At 28.4% G+C, this 14264-nt stretch overlaps 1 protein-coding gene across 1 annotated transcript in view; it reads right to left on the bottom strand.

Annotated features, from left to right (window-relative positions):
* LOC111683811 (poly(rC)-binding protein 3) overlaps positions 1–4333 on the bottom strand; it is a 55729-nt gene extending 51396 nt beyond the window's left edge. The window contains 1 exon segment of the mRNA XM_023445920.2: positions 4314–4333. The gene's annotated coding sequence lies outside the window, so the exon portion shown is untranslated.
* Between the last annotated feature and the right edge of the window lie 9931 nt (positions 4334–14264).

The raw sequence follows: 14264 nt of genomic DNA, 5'->3' as shown, positions 1-14264 counted from the left end.
ACGAGTACAAAAAAAGAATTAAAACAAAGATCAATACTTGTATTGGTTGAATGACTGAAGGAGATGGACTTGATGGACTGCCTGACTGAATGTTTCTGACTTGAAGTTGAGGTGTTGAGGTTCGGGGAGGTTGTGATAAAATAAAATAATTTTATAGTTAGAAAAGTCTTATAATGTTCACACACTCAATCATTGTCATAGACACACATACATACATATTAGTGTTTTGAAATCAAATAAACAGGTTGAACTGTAAGTGGACTTTAAGAGATGAAAACTGGTAAAAAAATATTATTGATTTAACTGCAGTGTTCAAAGAAAATATTTGTAATTTAATATTATTTAATTTTAAAGATAAATTTTAAAATATAAGAATGATTAGTAGATACTACTTATATTTTTGAACATATCTATACTATAAACTAAAATTTTAAAAAATTTAATCAGAACTTTTAACAAGTTCAAATGATTTGTTTTCGGAATACGTCTTTTAATTTATCTTGTACCAAACTTAAGTGCACTTGCTACCTAGCTAAGAGTTATATGATGATTTTAACATCATTTGGGAGCTTGCATTAAGGCTTTGCGATATCACGGACCCATATTGACCATTTGTAATACCAAAGAACGCTTAACTGTAAGGTAAGGTCTTCTATAGTTTTCTATTCGAATCATTATAGTGCTTTCAATTAGACGGGAAAACATGTAGTGACAAAATCAAAATTGATCGTGTGTAAAAAATATCAAAAAATTTATATATTATTTACTATATTTTGTAATGGTATGTAAAAAATAGAGTTTGACAGAGAATCACATCAATATTGACGGATATAGAATTCGAAGGGTAAGTGGAATTTTGAACTTATTCTAATATGACTCAATAGAGTCCATTCTGATTTTATCGAATATAGTTTAATAACAGTATGATATTCACGATTAGAATATAAGGTAGCTGTAGGGATCCGACTTAACTAAAACATTTTGATAACTGATGTTATACATATCAAAAGTACAGCTTCTTTAAAGTGTACTTTACACTTATTTAACACCAAAAATCTAGAATAACAAGTGTATCTGAAAAATGCATTTCGAAAACAAATATAATTCTTTATACATATATATATGTGTTCATTTGTGTGTGTGTGTTTATGGGCATTTGAATTAGACTGTAACGGTCGGTCAGTTATAATTCATGTTTCAGTTTTATGTTTTTTTGCAGTTGCTGTTCTTTATGATGATGTCGTTTGTTGTTGTCGTCGTTGTTGGAATCAAATTGCACATAATCGTCCATTACTTGTCGCATCATGTTTAGCAAGTATTAGTTTGTATTATTAAGTTTCTTCTTTCTTCCACATCTTACAAACAAACAGACATACATTCATGCATCCAATTTAACTATATATGTATTTATATATTTGCTATATAAAATATATTTGTTGCATGTTTCTATCTCTGTACTACATGTATTATATTATTTATCATTGACTTGAAAGTATGACATTTAATTCCATCCGATTTCTTCTAATACATTTACAGATTACTTTTTTCACACATGCTTGAGTTCACATCAGATGCGTCGTTCATTATTTTTTATTCGCAACCCTCTCAAACTACTGACGCTTTTTTCTACTTTTTTCTTAATTCAATTGTTGCCATGTCTAATGTAGTTGCAACACGTATTTAACTTTTTGTACGTTTTCATTTCTTGCTACTTTCGTTAAGAGTAGAAAAAATAAATATAAAAAGTTATAAAAAAAAGAGTAGAAGTTAGTAGACAAATATGTCAAACAGTCATTCAGTCATTGTTTTTACTTGTAAATAATTTTTCTTTGTTAAAATTCAATTTTAGTTAAAACAAACAACATCAACATTTTCTACAAATTGCATTTAGGTCTACTTAAAGTATTAATTTCTCTTTTTTATTTTCTAGTTGGATGGGATTTTTATGTTATTTTTTCCAAATTACAAAAATTACAAATTTTACTAGCAGCACATATTTAATCTCCTTTGTCAGTCGTCTACATAAAGTGGGTCATAGATGGTATTAGGTTCTGTCTATGTGTCCGTCTGTCCGTTGTATTTTTAGTGTTATTTACACTGTAGCATCGATATGAATTCACCTGTTTTTTAAAAGCTTTTTATTGTAATCTTATTACGATAAGAAATAGTAAAAAAATTACATATACATTGCTAAAAAGTTAACAATTATAGAGGACATTTTGTTAATTGAAACATATACAAATATAAGTATGTTTGTAATAAAATGTTTTTTTTTGTGTACAATATTTTGTTGTTTTACTTAAGCCATTTATGTAGTTTTGTCGTCTACACAGATGTAATTACAATAAATTTGTACATATCAGAGATGGAAAATTCAAAATATTTTTACATAAGCTTGTGATTAGTGGTGTAATATTTTGAACAATTACATTTATTTTCTTAAAGATATTTTGATACCACCAGAAGAATATATGTTTGTTTTTAAGTGTTCGGTCCGTAATAAAGGATTTAATAGTCTAAAGTTTGCAATTGAAGTGTTAAAACTTCGACGTCATTGTTTGAACACCAGTTATATAAAGAAACTATCTGCATTTTAAATATAGTGATAAGTCCACGTATACTCGAACGGAAAATCCATATCCACCTAGTGGTTGAAAAGACTACCGTGAAGGAACACACGGAAATCACTTTGACATCCATTACCTCTTCAATACACTGCAAATCTTAACTTTTAGGTAATAGCTATTAAAAGTCATATATCTTGGAAACTTGGGCGGAATGACTATAGTGGGCGTGGCACCTTCCATATTAAGAAAATATTACATCAGTATATCTCGGAAAATGTAACAGTTAGAGCCCTCAAATTTGGTCGGAGCCACATAAGTCTCAATATGATTTGTTAGGATAAAAAGTGGGCGGACTAGCAGAATATTAATAAAATACACAAGTTCGTTTATCTTGGATACTATTAGAGATCAAATTTTGCACGATGAACTTTAGCATCCACGTAAATATTTTTTGGGTAATAAATTGGCGGACTGCCAATGGGGGAAGCGGCACCTCCCATATGAATTAAATACAACAAAATATTTTATCTAAGAAACTAATAGAACTAGATTCCTAAAATTTTGCAAAAAGGACTTTCATACTCATCTGAACATTTTGGGGAAAAAAGCAGACTTCCATCAGGGGGTGACTTGGAACCCCCATATGAATTATATAGAAAAATTTGTATATCTGAGAAGAACGTTAAACATTCATGTGAACATTTAGAGAAAATTGGCGAACTTTCAATGGGGGGATTAGCTCCTTCCATATGAATTAAACTCAGAAAAATTGACGAATGGCATCTCCCATGTGTAAGTGGGTAGCAAAGCACAGTGGGTATAGCTAGTTTTTTTTATAAAATAAGACCTACATTGTTTGCTTCTTAATTCTTTGCCGAGTGCATTAAAATGTAAAATGTTAAGTAAGTACTAGTAATTACCATGTTCTTCCTTTTACTGTTTAATCGAATTTTTATAGAAGTCCATACATATTGAAGCTTTTTGAAAGTATAATTATTTTTTATATTGACAGAAATAACGGTTGAAAATTAATGATTAAGAAATGTATAGATCTTTAGGAAATAAGATTACCGACCTGCTATAGGCAGAATTCTGAAAGTAATCGGTGGTATGTGAACAATTTAAGCCGATTAAATTATGATTGAAATATATACTATCCATTTACAAATTACAGATTTATTTTCTATTTTACAATATTTCTCCACTGTATGCTTGATGTATTTTCAATTAAACAGTATTAAATAATAAATCTTCTATTATAAGACTCAAGAATGTTGTATGTCCCATAATACATAGTTTATTACTATTGTGGGCAAATTGTCAGTATATAATTTTTATAATATTTATGTTCTTATTAAATTTGAAAAGCAAAGTAGTCGTTATTTTGACGACTTTACAATTTTTGTAATGCTACAACAAACTGCAGCAGAATTCATTTGGTTGGTAATCATGCTTAGAACGTAAAAATTTTAATAGTTTTTGTAAAGACTTATTAAATATAAAATTTATTATTTGTTTAATGCGATTTGCAAATTATTTTTTTATGGGATTTTAGTTTTTTTTGTTTTGTAATAAAAACTACAACCAGGAAGTAGTATTTAATTAATATATTTAGTTTTATATGTAATGCCCCCTTATTTTGGTGAAAAAGGTGCAAATTTAAAACAAAAATTTCAATATTTTCATCGATTTTCTAACGTTTTGTTATATTCAGATTTATATTTTTAATAGTTTTTTGAAACTTACCTTAACCCGTTTTGTTTTGTCTGAAAAGAAATAACAATGAAAAAGCACATATTATTATATTTTAAAAATGGCGGCAAAAATTGGAATTTTTTGTTAGATTTTAATATTAGATTAAAGTAAGTACATATTAGTTTTTATAAGATTTTCACAGCCTTACACACATGCATATTTATTTGATATGGTTTAATAGGTATACAGATCCAACAATATCCCAAGGTAGATTAGTAAAATGGATACAGACAAAAATCATGCTTCAATTATGGCAAGGAATTTAAATATACTCGATATATTTACATTGTCAGTTACAAAAATACGTTTTACATACTTACATATATGCACATTGAAATATTACAATAAAATATCTTCCAATGTTTTTACAATGAAATATTAGAAATAATTACAGTGGGCAGAAATAAATTTAGACAATTTCACATACATTTCTATCGTCAATCAAAAATTCACGTGGAATAGTTAACTTTTCACACTTTACGTTCACGAAAATTTTAGCATAAAAATGTTTCCTGTTGTAATATTATTTGATAGAATTTTGTAAAGAATAAACAGCTGTTGTAAACAAAATCACCCATTGTGAATGAATTTTTGACGATAGCAATTTTCAAGAGAAATAAAAATTTTTAAGTTAGTTTATATCATCTATATATATTCGAGGTAATACACCTAGGTCTCCATCGGGTCCATTGTGAGCTTTTTTACCATTGTTCCTAGTGAGATTAGAAAACTTCAAATGACTAGAAATGATAATCACTAACCCACCGGAGTTGCAAAGAAACGAAAATTTAACTTCTATTAGATCTGAACAGTGAAGTGCTTTTCATTTCATTTCGCATTTCAATAAGACCTTTATCCCACCATCTAGAGAATAACAGGAGTTGTGTTATCGAAAATATTATTGTTACACACTGTATCAAAAAGAAAGAAAATTATAGACATTATACATATTTTAGATATAATTCATAAAAGTTACTTAGATATTACATATATCAATCAATTTAGATGTAAGTAAACATCATAAACATTTGTGTATTTAACTTGTATGCAACATAATCGAAAATAAATACTTTAAGCTTTTAAAGTTGAATTCTTTATCCAGCCAACCATTTATACATTCTTTTATTCATTCAGCTATACACAGCCTTCTGTGCCGTTCTGGGTAACACCCAAAGAGATAAAGTTAGTGAATTAAATGAATAAATAAATGAGTAAGTGAATGAATGAATAAACGAACGTAGGAACGAGTGAATGAATGAATGAATGTAAAAAGAAGCTGTAGAGTAAATTCCTTAAATACGTTTATACGTAAATCATATACATTTATCCAGCCGAATACAATTCGAGCCAAACAGCCAGCCATCCACCCTTTAATGTTGCTCCCTTTTAGCCTATAGCCTATGTTCTTACATATTTCTCTTAAACAAGAAATATTTTTAAGATAATCTCAAAGAAGACAGGAAGTGAGGCATATCATATTTTTGTAATTCACCCCCGTCAACCAAACAGTCGTTGTCGAATATACCGACTGACTGCCGGAGTTTATGTATTGTAAACTGAACGGACAAAGTTGCATGCAAACAAGAAACATGAAAGAATAAAAAAACAACTCATTCCGATTATGAAGACTAAAGCAGAAAATTCAAAAAACAGAACTTTAAAAGTGTAATTTCTATGTTAATAATTCAAACTTTAAAATTTAAAGTAAATAAAATTAAATGTTAAAACTCCAAAAATTTTGAGTCATGATAGAGATGTAGTCCTCGCATTTTTAATCTGGAACTCGAAGAAAAAAAGGTCTAACAAATGCTGATAAAACAAAATAAGACGAACAACTCTTTCAAAGAGCAGCAAAAACATCTGGTATAGTTATATGCTCTGACTCTTTTGCCAAATCTAATGTTGGGTTAAAGTCATTTAAATTTCCGTAAGTTCCAGATCGCAAGACGAAAATGAATTTAGAAACAAAAAATACAATTGAAAAAAATATTAAGATCAAATTTTATAAAAAGTACACTTATTGTGTGATGGATGATAAAACTTTTATATGCTCTGACTCTTTTGCCAAATCTAATGTTGGGTTAAAGTCATTTAAATTTCCGTAAGTTCCAGATCGCAAGACGAAAATGAATTTTACAATTGAAAAAAATATTAAGATCAAATTTTATAAAAAGGGCACTTATTGTGTGATGGATGATAAAACTTCTATACTGGAAGACTTCACAACTTCTGGGTCTAGATTTTAAAGCGACTGATGAACGAGGTTCAAGAATAATACCGGAAAAAAATAAAACAAATTTAATTGAAAATCGGAATATAATATATTTTTTGAAATCCTTCGACATTGTTTTAACAATAAAAAATTATAGTTTTATTATATCAACAACAGTTTTGATTAAAATTTATATTGGGGCCGTATTCGTGGAATTTCGCGAAGTACTCAAATTTTGCAAAAAATAACTATGCATCTGGGTATATTCATCATTTTTAAGTGAGCGTCAACGAGTTAAACTGAGTAATATGCCAATATTTGGGGTAGCTTTTTTAAGACCGACATGTCATATTTAATGAATACCTTTAAAGTATTCATTTCTACTTTTTTTCCATTTAATTCCAGTTTGATTTTCTACAAATTCGGCTCTTTATAGCTTCCACAGCTGTGAAAGTTCGTAAACTGGATTTCTACATCAGAAACCAAGTATACAAAATAATCAAGGAGATGAAAGAAAGCGGGTGTAAAACTTAATTGAAGCGTTAATATAAAATTTAGGTATAAATTTGTGCAACTATGTTTTTATATATTTTAAAAATACTTAATAGCAGTTATCAGATTAAGCAAAAAAAACTTCTTAAAAAATTAATGAAGCAGAGTAAATCTCTACTTTAGAGGGGGGATGGTCAAAATAAAGTGAATAAAAAGCAAACAAATTGATTTTATAATGAAATTATTCTTTGAAATCAAGTAAAAATACAACAACAAGTTTTACGTACTTCATGTTGGTGTTTTTTTATATGCTTTTTATTATTATTATTGTTGTTGTTGCTGTTGTCGGTGTGGTATGGAATTATAACAGGGATTTTTGTTTCTTCTGGTCTCTTATTTGGCAGGTCGCCTAAATGTCTGGTCTGGTTTAGTAAAATGTTTATTTCATAATAATGTGTTCAGAAGCAAACAAAAACAACAACGTAATATGAGTAGTATTGTAGGTGTGTTTGCGAGTCTTTAAAAGCCCATTTATACTAATACACATTCATGTAAACATACACAAATATTTTTTTTAAGTTATTTAAATAAACATGTAATACAATTAAAGGCAATCAATCATTTAATCAAAATATTTTATAAACACAAACACACACGACCGACCCCACACACGATTCCAAATGTTTGGTTGAATAAGAAATATGGAAAGATCGAACACAAACATGTGAACAAGTCAATGAATATGTATAAGTTTGAATTTGTTTAAACAATTGACTAAATATGTGTACACATATATTTTTTGTTTGTAAAATTTCGGAAAAATTATAACAAAAACCTAGTTCTCTTACAACAGATATTTGAACCCGAAAAGGGTTTATTGATTTTTGTTGCCATTATATATGACTCACCCCTATAACATCATAGAATCAGAATGATGACCCTTGTTAAAAGATTCCTTTAAATTGTATTTAAAGCTGTGATACAATGTTGTCAGATCTTACAACGTTGGCAGAAAATGTCTAAAAATCGTGTGAAAATTTTCTAAACATGTTTCTGCAAATATTGTAGAATTTCGAATACTTCTTAGAAGACCAGATCTAATACGATCAAACTATCCATCAAAAATTATACTTAGACTTATAGAAGTACTAGGTATCATAATAATTACTACAAAGAAACATACATACCCAGCAAAAACTTTCATTACCAGGTAGGGGATTAAAATGCTAAAATTTACTAACACATTGGAGGCAATTGCTAACAAATAATTACTAAAATCAGTCAATGTAAATCTTGTGAGAAAACATATAAAGAGTGCATATCATTACGCAAGCTGACTAATGAATTAGAACGTATTTATATAACACATCATTATTAAGACGTTATTAAACTACTTCTATGTAATCAGAACGATATCTAGCAGTCATTAAAAAGTATGTTAATAGGTAAGTGCTCACAATTTTTGCTGGGTCTGTATATATGTATGTAGATAAAAGTTGTCTATAAAAAATATATTCTATTCATTTAATTTTCTCATAAATTTTTTGCAAAGCGGCAGTTCTTCCTCCGGGATTGTTTGAGTATATAATTTACTATACATTAATAGATACATACATATTTGTGTTCTCATTTTTTGTTGTTCATTTAAACTTTTCCTTAATATCATTATAAATTAAAAGCTTTTTACGACATTGCAGTCAAAACTGTGTAAGAGTAATTGAAAATTCAAAATCAATTATCGATACTTTGTTATTTATGCAAACACATACAAAGACATACAAAGATTATATTAACGTTAATGTCTAGGGCTACAGAGTAACATCAACTTAAATTTATTCTCATTACATACTATTTTTTTTTTTTTTTTGATATTTGGTAATATTGATAACATGAAAAAAGTAAAGTATGTCCATTAGGGTTATAACCTTTTAAATAAATTTCAAATATTTTAGAATCGGCCCTACCGATTCGACAATTTTTGGTATAAACAAGCGTCATTGTTTGACAATCGACATATATTTTCGTTATCAGAACACCACTGGCTACCACGTAGTAATAGAGCCAAAATTTTATTAACCTAGAACTTTAATTATTGATGTGACATCTGCATTAGATGTTAGAATTTTTTGAACATTTCATATTGGGCCGATGTTATGATTTTTATAATTTAGTTTTTAAATCCATAACATCAGAGATCTTCTTTTATCTATTTAATGTTTATTTCTATGGCAACTTTTTATTTAAATAGTTTTATTTTAAAAATTAAACTTAATACTCGTTTAAGTATTTAAATTTCCTTTTTATAAAACTTCATTTCGTTTTATTTAAAAGTAATTTATTTTAGCACAATATCAAGGTATATATACTTAAATTTGAGTAGCAAAAAAATGATATACTTGTAATAAAAAAAATCTTTTAGGCAATTTTTCAAGGGGATACTTTTTATTTAAACTTTATTTATACAAATAATTAAACCATCATCAATGCATTTCTATGCAAAAGTAAAATAGGAAAAAAACTAAATAAAATGAAAATAATGAAGAAAGAAAACATCAGCATCAGACAAACCGCATGCACAAACACAGATACCCACATATATGTATATACAAACAAATCACACAACTACCAACATCCCAAACCAAAGAGAAACTCAGTGAAAAACTATAGATTTCAAGGAAAAAACATGAAAAAAAAAACAACACGAAAAATCCCATTAAGTAAATATTTAGTATGAAAATGGTACAGAAAATACATCAACCATGATGGAAAAAATTGCAAATGAGAAAAAGCAAAAGAAAAACTTTATAACATTTTCTTTCTTTTTCAACTTTGTTAATGTGTGTGTGTTTTTTTTTCAAACTAAGAAGAAAAAACTTAAAAATTCTGGCCATTCAATTCAGTCAGTCAGTCATCATCATGTTGAGTTGTGAACATTCACAAACATACATACATGTTTGAATCACAATAAAATTTACCATCACACATCCCAGCAGTTTTTAAAGAAGTTAATGGATCCCTGATAATATTTAAGCAGTTGACAATTCATATATTTTCTATAAATCTAACAGGCATGGAGGTAACGATTACACAAAGTAATTTATAACATGATTAATTACAATTACTTGTAATAAGTAATTGACCAAAAATCAATAACAATTACTTATAATTTTAATAGAAGGTTTTCCAATTATAAGTTACCAATTACAGTTACTTCAATTACAAATAATTGTAAGTTGCAAAACTTTAATAACTATTAAAAGTAATTGGTAAAGCTTCAATTACATAATATGTATATTTTATAAATATTATAATTGATTACCAAAATATACAAACTAATTCTATTGGTTTCTAATTGAAACCATTACGTAAAATCCCCCACATTCACTTAAATTTGCTGGGATTTTAAAGAAATAAGAAATGAAAATATCACCACAACAAGAACAACAAACTTTGTATGTGAACAAAAAAAAACAAGAATGTTCTCTGCTTTTCTCAGCGAGTAAAATTAAATTGCATAGAAGAAGAAAAAAGTTTTACCAACAAGGAAATTGTGTAAATACACAAAAAAATAGAAGTATTAAAAATAAATAGCTACGTATTCACATACATATACACATATGAATGTATATAGGAGTTATATATAAAAACAATCATAAAAGTCCTTATAAAATTAAGAGACAAACTAATTTTATATGAAAAAGTTCTGAAACCTCTTATACATTTATCATTAATAAGCTTAATACTAATTTAATAAAATGTTGACAAATTTATATATAATAGGTTCATCACAGATCAAAGTTACGGAATAAATGTTTGCAGAACATTTTTTTAACATATTGTACTGAGATAAAGATTTTCAATCACTGGTAAGGATTAAAAAATAAATTCATAATCAATTTAAAATAAATTCAAAATCAAGTCATTTTCGTCAAACATTTGATAGGTGTGAACGAAGACATTTTTTTAAGAGGGTCACAACTAGGGTCCGAATTATTTGATAATTTGATATAATGTTCCTTGCGTACATTATCCTATTAAGGATATTGTTCCTATAATTTCTCTGTCTCCTTCAGTAAACTGATCTACAATGACCCAGTAGTACTTATATAGGGTACAGCTCATGATATTGTGCTGTCTACTGAAGAATAAAAGCTTTTGACATAAAGAAACGGTATTGCGAGAAAAATAAAGAATATCAGTAGAGTTATTGTACGGCATGGAAGAGCCACATTCTTGGTATAGAAAGACTTGTACTGTTCTGGTATTGAACGCACTAGTCCAAAATTTTGCTAAAGCAGATCCAATATTTCATACTATTTACGCACGTAACTAAAAATGTTACATTTATTTTCCCCTTTTTGTTTTCCATTCCACTGTACGATATCAAGGTGAAAAATCTCTAAATACTTTGTAATTGAACATGGTCTGTTACCCCCAAAGGGCAGTATTTATTTACCTTCAACCTAATGTTATATTTGTTCAATTCACAATCGATGTTGTAAAAAACTAAAATTTTATTAAAAACAGTTTATTTATTAGTATAAAATGTGGAATAAAGAAAATATAAGAATTGAAAATTCAAAGAAATTAATTTGGTTTATTTCACATTTTTAATTAATTTAATATTTTTTGATTTTTTTGTTTTGACTTTGTTATGAGTATTTGTTTTGATTGTTTTTTTTTTTTTCATTGCGAACATAATCTTATGACTTGCTGCAAAGATCTGTTCACAATCACTGTTACTAAACTTTAGTAGGTACAATATACAACTTGATTGTGAATTAAACAACTGAATTCATTTTATTAAAAAATTACTTTTCAGACTATAGTCGTATTATTTTCACACAACTTGCCACAACATTCTCTCATCATAAAACATATTATTTTCTTTTTCCCCGTCAAAAATACTAACTAGTACAACTAAATCCTGTTCTTCTTGATATATGTCGGTTGTTGTTTATTTTTCCACTCGTTTTTCTCATTTTCTTAATTTTTTTTATTTCTATTTCTTCATAGTTTTTCTTCTGGTTTAATACAATCATATAAAATTCTAACTTCAAGCGTTAATACTGACAGCCATGGCAGGAGACCAGCCAGACCAGACCGTTATAAAAATAAAAGAAAATATAAAAACACATTAAAAAAAGCTGTATAAATGAAAGACTACAAATGCAACCATACAATTGCAGAAAGAACTTTTATTTATACATAGTTTTTATGTCTAACTCAAAAGAAAACCAAGCTCGACTAATCGCAGCAGAAATGATAGTAGAAGGCAACATTTGACGGGTATTATACAAAATAGTTCACTAACAGGGTATGGCCAAATTACTGTGAACATGAATGGCTTTCTAGGGGTAAAAGAAAAATCTAAAACTTGGAAAAATGTTTGCACTAATTATGATCTTAGACTAGCTTAGAGATATTTATATTGGTTTTTAATGATTCGGTGGAATAACACATAATTGTCCAATTTCATTTGACCAAATAATATATGGATGTAACGACACATCGTAATTCATAGTATCATTGTTGTCATCATTATTACTATCGCCATCATCACATTTTCAGAACCACAAAACATGAAAACGGAAAAAAACATAATGATGATACCCGTAACTTGTATTTGTACTTAAAAAGGAAATTTTCAAGTTGCAACTTTTAATTTTTCGTTTTTTTTTTATTATTATTATTTTTTCATGGAAAATTTATGAGAGTGTATCTGCAAGTGTGTTTAATATTTGTCTGGTTGTTAAAATATCAAATGGTTGTTAGATGTCTTTAAATGGAAAATTTTATAAGGAAAATTTTTAGTTTTTACATTGTACTCAATTTTTCACAATTTTATTACATTTTTTGGTTTGTATTTTGTCCATAATTAAAGAAGATAAGATTTTGTAAAATCTTTACGAAATTAAAATGTCTTGCTTCATTGCTTTTGAAATTTTATAACGAACACAACTAAAATGTTTGTTTAACATAGTGTACTTTAAATACAACAACATATAATAGCAAAAAATAAGTTTTAGCGGACTCCAAAAATGTCTTTCTGTATTTCAGTTTTAAACTTATAATGGGAGTAAGATTTGTATTCCCTTGAAATTTTTATTCCCTTAAAGAAAAAATTGTTATCGTGAACTTGCTGTGAAACGTTTATTCAAAATAGTTTACTAAATTCCATCAATAAATTTTGAAATGGAAAAATTTTTTCACATCAAAAATTAATGAACGGAAACGTGAAAAGGGAACATATTTCACGTGAAATGTTGATTGGCGTTAGTGGAAAATGTATTATTTGTTGTTCAGGTGTCATGATGCAAAGGATGTCATGCAAATAACCGCATTTTTTTAATCGAACTTTGTATACAGCAACATTGAGACGTATTACAGTTTCAGGTTATTCCATTAAAAAAATGTCAGGGAAAAAAGAGTTGCTCTGTTACCAGATCAGGACAGAGCAACCGGCTTAATGCTTACATGTGTAGACTGTGTCGTCCCTATTATATGCCCAGAATGTGGCATATTTAAAAATATTTGTAAACGATTGCTTAGCTCCTGGGACACGATACATTATAGAAATTTAAATATGTCAAAACCCCATACATTATTCTATACGTATTTTCAAAAATCGGTGTTCAGGGACATCGGTCTATATTACATTAAAATATATTATAAACAATTCTGCCCGCCAAGTTGACAAACTTCCCCATTTTGATATGATTTCAAACCGTGGGAAAAGAGGAGCCTACAATATTTCTAGTCTACCAGGACTATAAACACATGGGACTGATTTAAGGTGAATTCTATTTTCCGTGCTAAGATCGGTGCTGTTTCTCGGAGAAGTGACTGTGGGGATATGTTGGCAATGAGTAGGTGTTAAATGAATACGATACAGATGGACCTTGCACACACCCATATACTCGTATGCTTGTGTAGTGTGTTGGGTTGAATCTTTATTTCTTCTGTTCATACCAGACACCACAGTGGGTACTCTATAAGTAGAAACTTGTCATTGGCTTATAAATGGAAGTGATATTTTTGCATCTCGGAACTTGGGAAACAGAGCAGCTTTTGTCAGAGATTGGATAGCTCAAGTACTCTAGTAAAGCGCTAGTGCATGAACCGAAGGAACATTTACAAAAATTGACCCCTGCTTGTTCTTTGTAAAGCGCAATAATAAATAGCGCACTCTTAAGTTGAAAAAGTACCACCTTTTAGGTTGTTTGCGGGTGTTTATG

The sequence above is a fragment of the Lucilia cuprina genome, chromosome 5, assembly GCF_022045245.1.
Source record: "Lucilia cuprina isolate Lc7/37 chromosome 5, ASM2204524v1, whole genome shotgun sequence".
In the NCBI taxonomy this organism is placed as follows: domain Eukaryota; kingdom Metazoa; phylum Arthropoda; class Insecta; order Diptera; family Calliphoridae; genus Lucilia; species Lucilia cuprina.
Note: the sequence above shows the minus strand (reverse complement) of the source record. Positions and strands in the feature narration are given on the sequence as shown.